Raw genomic sequence first — 14,099 nt, 5'->3', positions numbered from 1 at the left:
AGACCTCGACCAAATTTTGACCGCAGACCTCCCAAACAGTATACCGCCATTGTTGAACCAATTGACCAGCTGTACTAAAGGCTCAAAGCTGCTGGTTATGTCACCCCAATCCTTGCTATAACCCCTGAAAACCCTTCTCAGTGGGTCAATCCAAATAAATCATGTGCATACCATTTCGGCATGAAGGGACATACCATTGATGAATGCCGCTCTCTGAAAGATAAGATCCAGACTCTGATTGATAACAAGATTATTGTGGCAAATGAGCCCGCTCCGAATGTCCGCAATAACCCTCTACCAGACCATACAGGTGGAGGCGTTCACATGATTGAAATAGAGGATGATTAGGACCCCAAGAGGTCAATAGGTTTGATCACAGAAGGCGACGATCCAAAGAAACCAACAGTCACCCTTAATCCGATTGTAGTCCAGATTCAGCCTTCTGGGTACGTTGAGGTGAACATGTCCATACCACTTGAGTTTGAAATGCCATCCTCTGCAAAGACGCCAACGCCGATCGAGGTCAAGTTTGGGCCCCCGATAAATGTACCTGAACCATTTGAAGTTGCGGTCTTGCCTTCCAAAATACATGCTTCGTTTGGGGTAAAAGTGCCCATTCCAGTAGCAATGTCGGCTATAACACCATTCCATACAAAGGCCATCCCTTGGGACTACACAGCCGAGGCAAGAAGGAAAGGGAAAGCTAAATTCGGGGAAACAGTTGCAGCATAGGGTATGACAAGAACCGGCAGGGTTTATACTCAGGAGCATTTAGCTGAGGCGAGTAAGCAGGCCTCTGGTCGGCCGACCATTACTGAAACCGGACTCGATGATCTCTGGAGAAAGATACAAGTAAAGGAGTACTCAGTCATTGATCAGTTGAACAAAACACCGGCATAGATCTCTATCCTAGGTTTGCTGAAAAGCTCCGATGTATATAGGAACGCCTTGTTGAAGGTGTTGAGTGAGGCATATATACCGAACAACATCACTGGAGGAGAAATGACAAACATGGTAGGGCAGGTATTGGAGAGTCACAAGATCACTTTTCATGAGGATGAGTTGCCGCCAGAAGGGTTGAGTCACAACAAGGCGCTGCACATCACTGTGCAATGCGAGGATTATTTCATCACCAGAATCCTGATTGGCGGTGGGTTCAGCCTCAACATTTGTTCGTTCGTAACACTCAGATGGGAAATGGGTTGCATGAGATCAAGGATGGGGCCATCAATATCAAAGCTTTCGATAGTTCCCAAAGGTCCACTATTGGGGAAATTAGCTTGTATTTGCAGATGGGGCCTACTTGGTTTGATGTTGAATCTCAAGTAATAGACATGCCGGCATCTTACAACTTGCTTTTGGGACGGCCTTGGATTCATGCCGCTGGGGCTGTAGCATAGACCCTACATCAGGCCGTGAAGTTTGAGTGGAATCACCAAGAGGTGATCATTCACGGCGACGGTAGCAATCCCATATATAGTCGCCAAACCATCCCAGCAATCAGAGGTATAAGAAAGATAGATGGAGAGACCTATCACCACATCGAGCGAGTCAACGCCATTGATAAGGACAAATAGTGGGACAACAATATCGAAAGCATATTGAACTGGAACGGATATGAACCTGGCAAGGGACTTGGCAAAAACCTCCAAGGAATTGCCAAACCTATCAAGCTGAAGAAGCATGTCACCACTTTCGGTCTGGGATACGAGTACACTTGGGAAGAGTTCAAAAACTAGTCGCCACCATGGCGCGGCCCTTACTACCCACTGGAGCAGCCAATACCCCATTTAGAACAGAATTTCTAGCCAGCTGATGTTATATATGGGTCAGAAGAAGAGGAAGCCTAGCAACAATGAGGAATTTATTTCGTGGAAGATGATGACATGGATTGCTGTGTCATTTTCAAGGAGGAGGGGGAGGAAGGCCCTTCTATACAAGCCGTAAGCCGAGGAGCATGCCTCAACAATTGGACCATCACAACTACCAGAGCCCGGAAAGCCTCGGGGTAGCAAGGCTGAACAAAGCATCATGCACTATCTTTCATTTTTACTAGTTGATTTTCCTTTCGCATTTTTGAATTTTTTTCGCAATAAGACCTTCAACATTCAAAATAGTCATGGAATTTAGCAAAACATTTTCTCTATAAATCTTACTCTTATTATTTTTTTCTCTCATTACTTCACTCATACAACATTACAATTACTTATCTTGATGAACCAATGACTGTGACATGCAACGAGACAATGCAACAAACGGACATAGATCCAGAGGAAGATAACATATCAGAAGAGATTGTTAAAGAGGTTGAAAATTTTGAGAACATACCTAAGTCCAACCTGGATGAGACCGAGCTTGTTAACCTGGGAGATGCAGAGAACATCAAAGAAACAAGAATCAGTGTCCACTTATCGCCATCAGAAAAGAAGGAATACACAGAATTTCTAAGGGAATATGAAGACATATTCGCTTGGTCGTATGATGACATGACTGGTCTGAGTACATCTATTATGGCTCACAAACTACCAACTGATCCGACATGTCCACCGGTAAAGCAGAAGCTCAGAAAGTTCAAGCCTGACATGAGTTTGAAAATCAAGGAAGAAGTCACTAAGCAAGTCAAAGCTAAGGTTCTTAGGGTAGTAGAATATCCGACATGGTTAACCAACATCGTGCCAGTGCCGAAGAAGGACGGGAAGGTCAGAGTTTGTGTCGATTACCGGGATCTCAATCGGGCCAGTCCAAAAGACAATTTCCCCTTGCCAAACATACACATCCTGATTGACAATTGCGCCAAGCACGAGTTGCAGTCATTCGTGGATTGTATTGCTGGGTATCATCAGATCTGGATGGATGAAGAAGACGCTAAAAAAATGGCTTTCATTACGCCGTGGGGAATGTACTGTTACAAGATGATGTCGTTCAGGTTAAAGAATGCTGGGGCCACCTATATAAGGGCCATGACTACCATTTTCCATGATATGATACATAAAGAGATCGAAGTGTATGTAGATGATATCATCATCAAATCCAAGAAAACCACTGATCACATGGGAGATTTGAGAAGGTTCTTTAATAGACTAAGAAGGTACAACTTGAAGCTGAATCCCGCCAAATGTGCATTTGGGGTTCCTGCTGGAAAACTACTTGGGTTCATTGTGAGTCGCCGAGGAATAGAACTGGATCCATCAAAGGTCAAAGCTATTCAAGAATTGCCACCGCCAAAGAACAAGAAAGAAGTAATGAGTTTCTTGGGGAGACTCAACTACATCAGCCGGTTCATATCTCAATCTACTATCATCTGTGAGCCAATCTTTAAGATATTGAAGAAGGACGCTGCTACCGAATGGACTGATGACTGCCAGAGGGCCTTCGATAGAATCAAGGAGTACCTATCCACACCGCCAGTTTTGGTCCCGCCCGAGTCGGGTAGACCCCTATTACTCTACCTTGTAGTGCTAGATGGAGTGTTCGGTTGTGTTCTTGGGCAACATGATGAAATGGGGAGGAAGGAGTAGGCCATCTACTATCTTAGCAAGAAGTTCACCCCTTACGAGGCCCGGTATTCTCTGTTAGAACACACATGTTGTGCTCTGACTTGTGTAGCTCAGAAGTTGAGACACTATTTTTGTGCCTATACCATGTATCTCATATCAAGGATGGATCCGTTGAAGTACGTCTTTCAGAAGCCCATGCCCACTGGCAAGCTAGCTCCTGCTGAGTGAATTCGACATTGTCTACGTAACTCAGAAAACAATCAAGGGACAGGCTTTGGCAGATCATCTTGCCGAGAATCCCGTGGACAGAAAATACAAATCCTTAAAGACGTATTTTCCTGAAGAAGAGATATTATTCGTAAGAGAAGACATTGCAGAATCCTATGACAGTTGGAGAATATTTTTCGATGGAGCAGCAAATTTCAAAGGAGTTGGAATAGGAGCAATCCTAGTGTCAGAAACCGGTCAGCATTATCCAGTGTCTGCCAAACTCAGATTCCCTTGCACCAACAACATGGCTGAGTACGGGGCCTGCATCTTGGGACTAAAGATGGACATCAACATGAACATTCAAGAGTTGCTAGTATCGGGGATTCAGACTTGTTTATACATCAGGTCCGAGAAGAATGGGCGACCAAGAACTCCAAGATACTCCCTTATCTGCATCACGTACAGGAGTTGAGAAAGAGGTTCACAAAGATAGAGTTCCAGCATGTTCCCAGAGTCCAAACTGAGTTTGCCGATGCATTGGCTACCCTATTATCCATGATACAACATCCAAATAAGAATTTCATTGACTATTCCAGTAAAGGTCTATGATCAGCCAGCTTATTGTGCTCACGTCGAGAAAGAAGTGGATGGAAAACCTTGGTTTCATGATATCAAGGAATACTTGGCGAAAGGAGAATACCCAGAGTTTGCAAACCCTATTCAAAAGCGTACACTTCGAAGATTATCCAACAATTTCTTCCACAGCGGAGGAATCCTGTATAGGAGGACTCCAGATCTAGGATTACTAAGGTATGTCAATGCAAAGGAAGCATCTAAATTACTAGAAGAAATCCATGCTGGAACCTGCGGGACACATATGAATGGCTTTGTCTTAGCCAAGAAAATACTCCGAGCTGGTTATTTTTGGATGACTATGGAAACGGACTGCATCCAGTATGTACGGAAGTGTCACCACTTTTAATCCCCAGCAGAGTCGCCAGAGCTGTCACACCTCCTTTTTACGCACCCGCGAGGGCGCAAGGGAGTTTTTTCCAATTAAAGGACAATCGAAACGGGATTGATTTAATTATTTCAGAGTCGCCACTTGGGAGATTTAGGGTGTCCCAAGTCACCAATTTTAATCCCGAATCGAGGAAAAGAATGACTCCATATTACAGTCTGCGTACCAGAAATCCGGATAAGGAATTCTGTTAACCCGGGAGAAGGTGTTAGGCATTCCCGAGTTCCGTGGTTCTAGCACGATCGCTCAACTGTTATATTCGGCTTGATTATCTGATTTTATACAAGTGTGAACTTATGTGCAAAATTTAACTTTTAGACCGCTTTTGTCATTTACTGTTATTTTATCAAGAATTGCAACGTCGTGAAAACATATCTCGAACCACGTTACATCAATGCACCCATGGTTGTTGACATATTTCGACTCGGTTGAGATTTGGATTTGGGTCACATAAATGTGCACCCGAATTAAGGAGAATAAATTATTAAGACGTGCCTAAAGCAACTAGCGTATTGTTGTTTTGGGTAAGGCCGAAAAATTCGCTAAATGGCCTGTCCCGAATTCTAAGTGTTGTAATGTATATACAGTTAGAGGGCCCCGCAGCTGTGTCTATTTTATTTGACGAGGCTCGTCTCGTTCTACTTTTAAAAGGAATTTGCGACGTCATGGATATGCCTCTCGGATCACGTCACAATCAATGTACCCGTGATTAGAAATACATTTCGAATCCGTCGAGATTTGGATTTGGGTCACATAAATGTGCACCCGAGTTTAAGAAGGTAAGGTTTATTAAAGCGTATCCTAAAGAGACTAACGTGTTGTTATTTTAGGAGGGTTGTGAGATTTGCTAAGCAACCCGTCCTGGAAACTAAATGCTTCAATAATATACATTTAACGAGGGCCCCGCACCTGCGCGTTTTGTTTATTTTCATCGAGGCTCGTCTCGTCCTTATTTTAAAAGGATATCCTATAGCAACTACGTTTCTTGTGGTGTTTGTCTCTACTAATTGAAAACAGTAAATAGCCTTAATCGATTACATGCTTGCGAGCTTACTTATAACAGGATTTAAAATGCTTTTACAGAATAATAAAACGTGACTGCGCTTATGGACAACTAGTCGAAAATTATGGGCCCAAACCTAGCTCATGCGAGATGGCCAGACTTGGGCCCCTGTTTTTTCGATATGGGCCTAACTGATTTGTTTCGATTTGGGCTCGGCCTTCATGAGGTTGAGGCCTAGAACTGATTCTTTGTTCTGTGAACTGAGTTTATCAATTTATATGTGACAATCTGGCAAAAGGAGAAAGAACTTTAACTAAAGTGGATAGTTTTCCTATTTGGCCTACATTAGAGAATATACTACACCCTCAGACTAAGTCTAAATATACAACTTATTACACTGGGAATGTTTTTCACCTAACAGCATACATACATGACTAGCATTCATTAACCTACATTGATATACTGAGTATGTAGGCTACTTCTATTATCCAAACGAAAATGTAACTGTTTCATGACATTTAATGTAACAGTTCATGTATACATAAAAGCAATCTGCAGGTCCTTTCTTTTGCATTCATGCTCAAACTTGCAGTTACATTGGTGGTATTAATTGTGTACCTGGTATAGAGGACAAAGAAGAAAGGAGTGATCAGCTGGGCAGTATGCAGTAAACACTGCAACAGCAGATACACAGCAACAGCACAGCAACAAACCAACAATCGAATGTTTTCCACAGCCCTCAGACAACCAACAATATTTCCCAGAAAAAGAGTACCAGCAAATAGTCGAGTACCAAACCAGTGAGCCCAGAAAAGAATGATGAAACAACAGCAACAAACAGAGTATTCAATGCAGCAACACTATCAATTCAACAACCAGAAGTAGTTCAATCAATGCAAACACAGAACTTGGCCAAGACAGCTTGACCAAAATGCACTCTTATACAACTTTCAGACAGTGTTTGGTTGCAATGTCTTACTGGAACTCTCTTATGTTTTCAATCTTTTCTTTTAATTCACAAACCTTTCTTAAGACTTAAAGATTCCAGCCTCAAGACTCAAAATTCTTCCCTTTTCTCAAGACTAAAAATTCAGCCCTTTTTAAGTTCTCAAATGGCCTATTTATAGGCCAAATGAACCAGTGCAGCTGAGCTGCCTGCCCTGCCAATTGGCAGGATACCCATACCCTTTAAGCCCATGCCTAAGCATATTTGGTGCCAGCCCCTTTGTTCCCCACGCCTGGTCTTTTTTTAATCAAGAGTTATGGGCTCATTTTATTTATTCATTTTAAGCCCCATACTCTTATGTCTTGCTCCCCATTAGTATTAGTTTAATCCTAAATTAGTACCCTACTTGTCAGCTCATTTAAACTAATCTTTCTGTCCTTTTTAACACCCCAGAATACCCCTGCTTAACCTTGATTATTACTGCCCTGCCTATTGCAGCATCAGGGCAGTTTTGAACTGATGAAAGTTCAACTTCAAGGCTGCCTGGACTGAACCTTTTCAGTCATTTTTACAATGCAAACAAACCATTTTAAACAATGCTGGGGCATTCAGTTAGTGGCAACGTTCAATTAGTCATGCGACATTATTAGCTCATTCGATTCATTAGTTATAGAAAACTAATCGACGACATTTATCGAGTCGACTATACTAATTATAGCAGGTAATAATCAGTCGCTCATATAAACAATACGTTCAGGGACCTAAGGGGCATCAGACAATTTTTGTTCAATTACTGGGGCCTATATGAGTTAACTTATCTGACGATTAAACTAATCGACGATCATGTTTATCACAAAGTACATTCAGAACACACACATAGAAAATCAATCGACCAAATAAAGGGTCTTTGCTAGAGATGGAAGAGATTAAGAAACTATCAGAAAATAACAAACAATTACCACAAAGCATGCTAATGACTTAATCAGCAGTTAATATAAACGAAAAGGGAAAGAAAAACTTACCGACAAAGTTTGAAATCAAAATGGACCCAAATCAGACTCAATTTCGAACTCTTGAGGCCGAACAAACCTTAATCAGGGTGTTCTCACATGAGAACACCTTGATTAAGGTCTTTTAGACCTCAAACCCTTGTCCAGACCGGCCGGATTCCCCAGGTGCATGTGTTCTAAGGTCTGGATTTCCATATCTGATTTTTAGGAAGTTGTGGGTAGATTCGGACCAAACCAAGCTTGGTTTGGTCACGAGGAAGGTCAGGGGAATGTCTGGTATGAAGATGGGGTGGTTTGGCATAGGTCCGGGTTCGACTCAAATCTTCAAACGAAGATTCGAGACGAGGGAAGGTGATTCGAGGCAAGAGGGTAACAGATCCATGTTCAGGAGAGTGAGGGGGTCTTAGGGTGTTCAGGAGGTGGTCACCGGCGTTCGTGCCGCCGGCTTTAATGGCGAGGGAGACGAGGGCGGCTAGGGTTTCTAATGGGAGGTCCGGGTTCGACTTGGGGACGAAGGGGTGGGGTGTTGGTATAGGGGGCGTGGGTGTAAGGGAAGGTTTATATATGGTCTATGGGATTGGATCTGAGCCGTTAGATCAGATGATCTCAACGGCTTGGATCTGAGGGTGAGAACTGAGACGGGGTCGTTTGGTAGTTAAACGGGGTCGTTTGGTTTAAGTGAGGGGTTGGGTCAGATTTGGGTCGGGTTTGAACCTGGGTTATTGAAAGTGATCCTGGACCGTTGGATTGGATTGATTGGAACGGCTGAGATGGATTGGCCTGAAACGGTGCCGTTTCAGGAGATGCCCGGGCAGTCGGATTTGGACTGGGCCTGAGTGCTGGTTGGGCCTATTATTTTGTTTAATTTTTGGCCCAAACCGATTTCCTTCACTTTTGTTTTCTAATTTCATTTTTCTTTTAAAACAAAAAAAATAAATAAATAAAAATAATAAATAACGAAATTAAAACTAAACAACAATGCAACATTTTAACACAATTACCACAAAAATTATTTAAGTAAGTTAAAAACCTAGAACAAACGATGCACACATATATATATATTTTTTGAATTTTCTTTTACTGACCGAATTATGGTTTAATCATCCTGACATACATATTTTGTTTGTTAATGATTAAATGCAAAAATGGACAGATCCACAAATGACTAACAACACATGTCACGAAAACTCGAACAATTGTACAGCGAAACCATTTGTTACTATTTTTATTTTCTTTTGGAGCGATTGCTCGTAAAGCAAAAATCACGTGCTTACAGCTGCCCCTCTTTGCACGAAGACACGAAGGGTTTTCGCGCAAAGATAAGCGAGCGATTTTTGCCCGTCCGAATACTCCGTGTGAAGCATTTTTTGAAAAGGATTTGACCGAACCTTTGCTTCAGAGGTTTCCTACATATCCTGGGCTGAAACAGGAATCAGGTCAATGTAGTTCGGGAAATTTTGGTAGCTGGGACTACCGTGTGACTGTATTGCTTGCTGCTGTTGTGCGCTGTTGCATGCTGCTGTAGGATGCTACTGCTCAACCGATCTCCCTGTTACATTGATCTAAAAGGAAAAACAAGAAGTTAAGCTAGAGTATGAGATCTCATCTATCTCCCACTTGTTCTTGTTGTCTTGCTTTCTTGTCGGCTAACGCTTTCCTCTAACGCCTTTATTTTGTGAACTTGGAGATGATGCTGGTCCTTCACCTTTTCTGAATGTCAGTTCTCATCACTTTGTTTGATTTGCTGGGAACATGGCTTTCTTCCGTAAATCTTTCAATGGTTTCTTCAGCGGTATGGCTTTTCATCAGAATTGTTATGTTGGGCATGCCATAGCGTTCCCAAACTACTTCTTTTGAGACGCTTCTTTTGAGACGCATTCCCTTTTCCTTTTGAATTGCGCGCTTGCCTCTGCAGTTGTCTGCTTCTTGGTGCTGGGGATTTTATTGTTTCCCGTTTGGGGATCTCTGTTGTACCCTTCCGTCTTTAGGTGGGGTGACTGATTCCAAAATCTAGAGCTAGAAGTATTCCCGCATTATACTGGTGGGCGACCTAGAACTTAAAAGTATTCCCGCATTATACTGGTGGGCGACCTAGAACTTAAAAGTATTCCCGCATTATACTGGTGGGCGACCTAGAACTTAAAAGTATTCCCGCATTATACTGGTGGGCGACCTAGAACTTAAAATGTATTCCCGCATTATACTGGTGGGCGACCTAGAACTTAAAAGTATTCCCGCATTATACTGGTGGGCGACCTAGAACTTAAAAGTATTCCCGCATTATACTGGTGGGCGACCTAGAACTTAAAAGTATTCCCGCATTATACTGGTGGGCGACCTAGAACTTAAAAGTATTCCCGTATTATACTGGTGGGCGACCTAGAACTTAAATGTATTCCCGCATTATACTGGTGGGCGACCTAGAACTTAAAAGTATTCCCGCATTATACTGGTGGGCGACCTAGAACTTAAAATGTATTCCCGCATTATACTGGTGGGCGACCTAGAACTTAAAATGTATTCCCGCATTATACTGGTGGGCGACCTAGAACTTAAATGTATTCCCGCATTATACTGGTGGGCGACCTAGAACTTAAAAGTATTCCCGCATTATACTGGTGGGCGACCTAGAACTTAAAATGTATTCCCGCATTATACTGGTAGGCGACCTAGAACTTAAATGTATTCCCGCATTATACTGGTGGGCGACCTAGAACTTAAAATGTATTCCCGCATTATACTGGTGGGCGACCTAGAACTTAAATGTATTCCCGCATTATACTGGTGGGCGACCTAGAACTTAAAATGTATTCCCGCATTATACTGGTGGGCGACCTAGAACTTAAAATGTATTCCCGCATTATACTGGTGGGCGACCTAGAACTTAAAATGTATTCCCGCATTATACTGGTGGGCGACCTAGAACTTAAAATGTATTCCCGCATTATACTGGTGGGCGACCTAGAACTTAAATGTATTCCCGCATTATACTGGTGGGCGACCTAGAACTTAAAAGTATTCCCGCATTATACTGGTGGGCGACCTAGAACTTAAAATGTATTCCCGCATTATACTGGTGGGCGACCTAGAACTTAAAAGTATTCCCGCATTATACTGGTGGGCGACCTAGAACTTAAAATGTATTCCCGCATTATACTGGTGGGCGACCTAGAACTTAAATGTATTCCCGCATTATACTGGTGGGCGACCTAGAACTTAAAATGTATTCCCGCATTATACTGGTGGGCGACCTAGAACTTAAAATGTATTCCCGCATTATACTGGTGGGCGACCTAGAACTTAAAATGTATTCCCGCATTATACTGGTGGGCGACCTAGAACTTAAAATGTATTCCCGCATTATACTGGTGGGCGACCTAGAACTTAAATGTATTCCCGCATTATACTGGTGGGCGACCTAGAACTTAAAAGTATTCCCGCATTATACTGGTGGGCGACCTAGAACTTAAAATGTATTCCCGCATTATACTGGTGGGCGACCTAGAACTTAAAAGTATTCCCGCATTATACTGGTGGGCGACCTAGAACTTAAAATGTATTCCCGTATTATACTGGTGGGCGACCTAGAACTTAAAATGTATTCCCGCATTATACTGGTGGGCGACCTAGAACTTAAATGTATTCCCGCATTATACTGGTGGGCGACCTAGAACTTAAAAGTATTCCCGCATTATACTGGTGGGCGACCTAGAACTTAGAAGTATTCCCGCATTATACTGGTGGGCGACCTAGATCTTAAAAGTATTCCCGCATTATACTGGTGGGCGACCTAGAGCTTAAATGTATTCCGGCATTATACTGGTGGGCAACCTAGAACTTAAATGTATTCCCGCATTATACTGGTGGGCGACCTAGAACTTAAATGTATTGAAATTGCTTCCCCATTTTTTCGAGAAAATTTTCGACAATCGGCAGAAAATTTTCTGCCCCGGTTTTTGGTGACTTCCCTGGCGTTGCATCTTGCTGCCATCATCAATCCTCTGATCTCCTGCAACAGACAAAAGGATTTAGTCAGTTTTAATCGTGGTGGTAGAGGGTGCCTTTCTGGCGAGCAATTTTTCTCTCTTCCTCTTTTCTTGCTCTTTGTCCCCATAATTGGTTGGCGGGCAAAGTTGCCTGTTGGGGGTCTCTAGCCTGCTGGGGATTGGTTTTCAATTTATCCCCTTTTCTGCTTTCTCTTTAAACACATGATGTGGGAGTCTGCTTCTAACTCCCGAAACCACTCCCTTTTGGAGCTTACTTCTTCCAAAATTTCCGGCCACAATCACTGCATTGCCCAGGACCGGCCTTTAAGACTGTTTGTATTATCCTGCATTGGATGAATTCCCCTTCGATTTCTGGTAGTAAGCTTTGAAAAATCCTTTCAAGACACCTTTTAGGGAAAGAAATAAAAGATATGGAAAGGAGAAAATCTTTCTGAACCAATATTTTTGTGGGAGGAGACAATCAAAAGAACTTATCTGGAGGACATGACTGGTCCCCGTGATCATGACGTGCACCATAGATTCCCGACCCAGTCTATTTGTATCAATCGATTTGCCGGATGGTCTGACTTGCTGGGGATGATAAATGACTGTCCATGCTGTTGCAAATGTGGTAGCTTTTGTTGATTCGTCTTGTCGCCTCATAGTGCCCTTCGAGGGGTTTTCACTAATGAGACTCTCTCTTTTCTCTCATCTCCCAGCGCCTTATGGTGCCTGTGAAGGTTTTCACCAATAAGACTCTCTCATTTCATTTCTTTCGAGGAATCGGGGCGTTGTAGATACGACCCTCTCTTCTGGAGATTCCTTTGACTATCAATTCATTCCCAGTCTCACGATCCTCTTCTTTGCTGGGGATTGGTGTATTATTCTCGGTCTTATTTGCCTGACTCGACATCTCTTGAACATTGATCGGGAGGTCTTTTGGACGTTGATGTTGGTTTTGGTGCGGAGTTAAAGAAAGTCTATGAAAAATGAAAATAATTTGATGGGTGGTGCGCTACAACTTTTGGAATCAAATCTTTGTTGGAACTTAAAACATAACCTCTGCCCCAGTTTTCTTGCTTGGGGAATTTATTTTTTACACTTATGTTGCGTTATGTGCATTACGCACGCTGTGCCTATTATGCACACCATTATGCATCCTACATTTACTATGATGCATACTATGACCGAGCCGTGAGGCGCCTACGTATCCTCTTTGAGGAATCAGGTCAAACGTAGTTCCCACGGTTTTGTATTTCTTGTGATTTTATCTTCTTCTTTTTTTCTTTTCCTTCTTTTCATTTTTTTTTTTCATGTCTTTTTCTTTTCTTTTTCTTTTCTTTTCTCTTTTTTTTTCATATCTTTCCCATTAGTGATTCCAAAAGAGGGGTATTAAAAGAATTGCTTAAGGCTTAAAGGGGGAAGCAAGGATTAAAAGTGTTTGGGTAGAAGAAAGAATTGCCTCCGTCATCTCATCATTCAAAAAATGCCAAATACAAACAAATAGACCAAAAATTTCCATAATCAAAGAAGTTACGCATAATATCTCTTGACTGCATCTGAATTGATAGCCATGTCGACACATCTACCTTCAACATCTGTCAAACACAAAGCACCGTTGGACAATACTCTGGTCACGATATAAGGCCCTTGCCAATTTGGGGCGAATTTGCCTTTTGCCTCGACCTGATGTGGGAGGATCTTCTTTAATACCAACTGCCCTACTTCAAATTTCCTAGGGCGCACCTTCTTATTATACGCTCTTGCCATTCTCTTCTGGTACAGCTGACCATGGCACACTGCTGCCAATCTTTTCTCATCTATCAGGCTTAACTGTTCCAATCGAGCTTTGACCCATTCATCGTCGTCAATCCCGGCTTCAGCGACAATCCGGAGGGACGGAATTTTGACCTCCGCCGGTATCACGGCCTCGGTTCCATACGCCAACAAATAAGGAGTTGTGCCTATAGAAGTCCGGACGGTGGTGCGGTAACCCAACAAGGCAAAGGGTAATTTCTCGTGCCATTGTCTGGACCCTTCCACCATTTTTCGCAGTATCTTCTTGATATTCTTATTGGCTGCTTCGACTGCTCCATTTGCCTTAGGATGATATGGGGTGGAATTGCGGTGTGTAATCTTGAATTGTTGGCATACCTCTCTCATCATGCTGCTATTAAGATTCGCACCGTTATCCGTGATGATCATTTTTGGGATCCCAAATCTGCAGATGATATGGGAGTGAACAAAGTCCACCACTGCCTTCTTGGTTACTGATTTGAAGGTTTTAGCGTCAACCCATTTGGTGAAGTAATCAATGGTAACTAGAATGAACCTATGACCGTTGGATGCTGCTGGCTCGATGGGCCCAATGACATCCATGCCCCATGCTACAAACTGCCAGGGTGCTGACATCGTATGTAACTCTG

Source organism: Nicotiana tabacum, chromosome 6 (genome assembly GCF_000715075.1).
Source record: "Nicotiana tabacum cultivar K326 chromosome 6, ASM71507v2, whole genome shotgun sequence".
Classification (NCBI taxonomy): domain Eukaryota; kingdom Viridiplantae; phylum Streptophyta; class Magnoliopsida; order Solanales; family Solanaceae; genus Nicotiana; species Nicotiana tabacum.
This window is presented reverse-complemented; position numbering follows the sequence as displayed.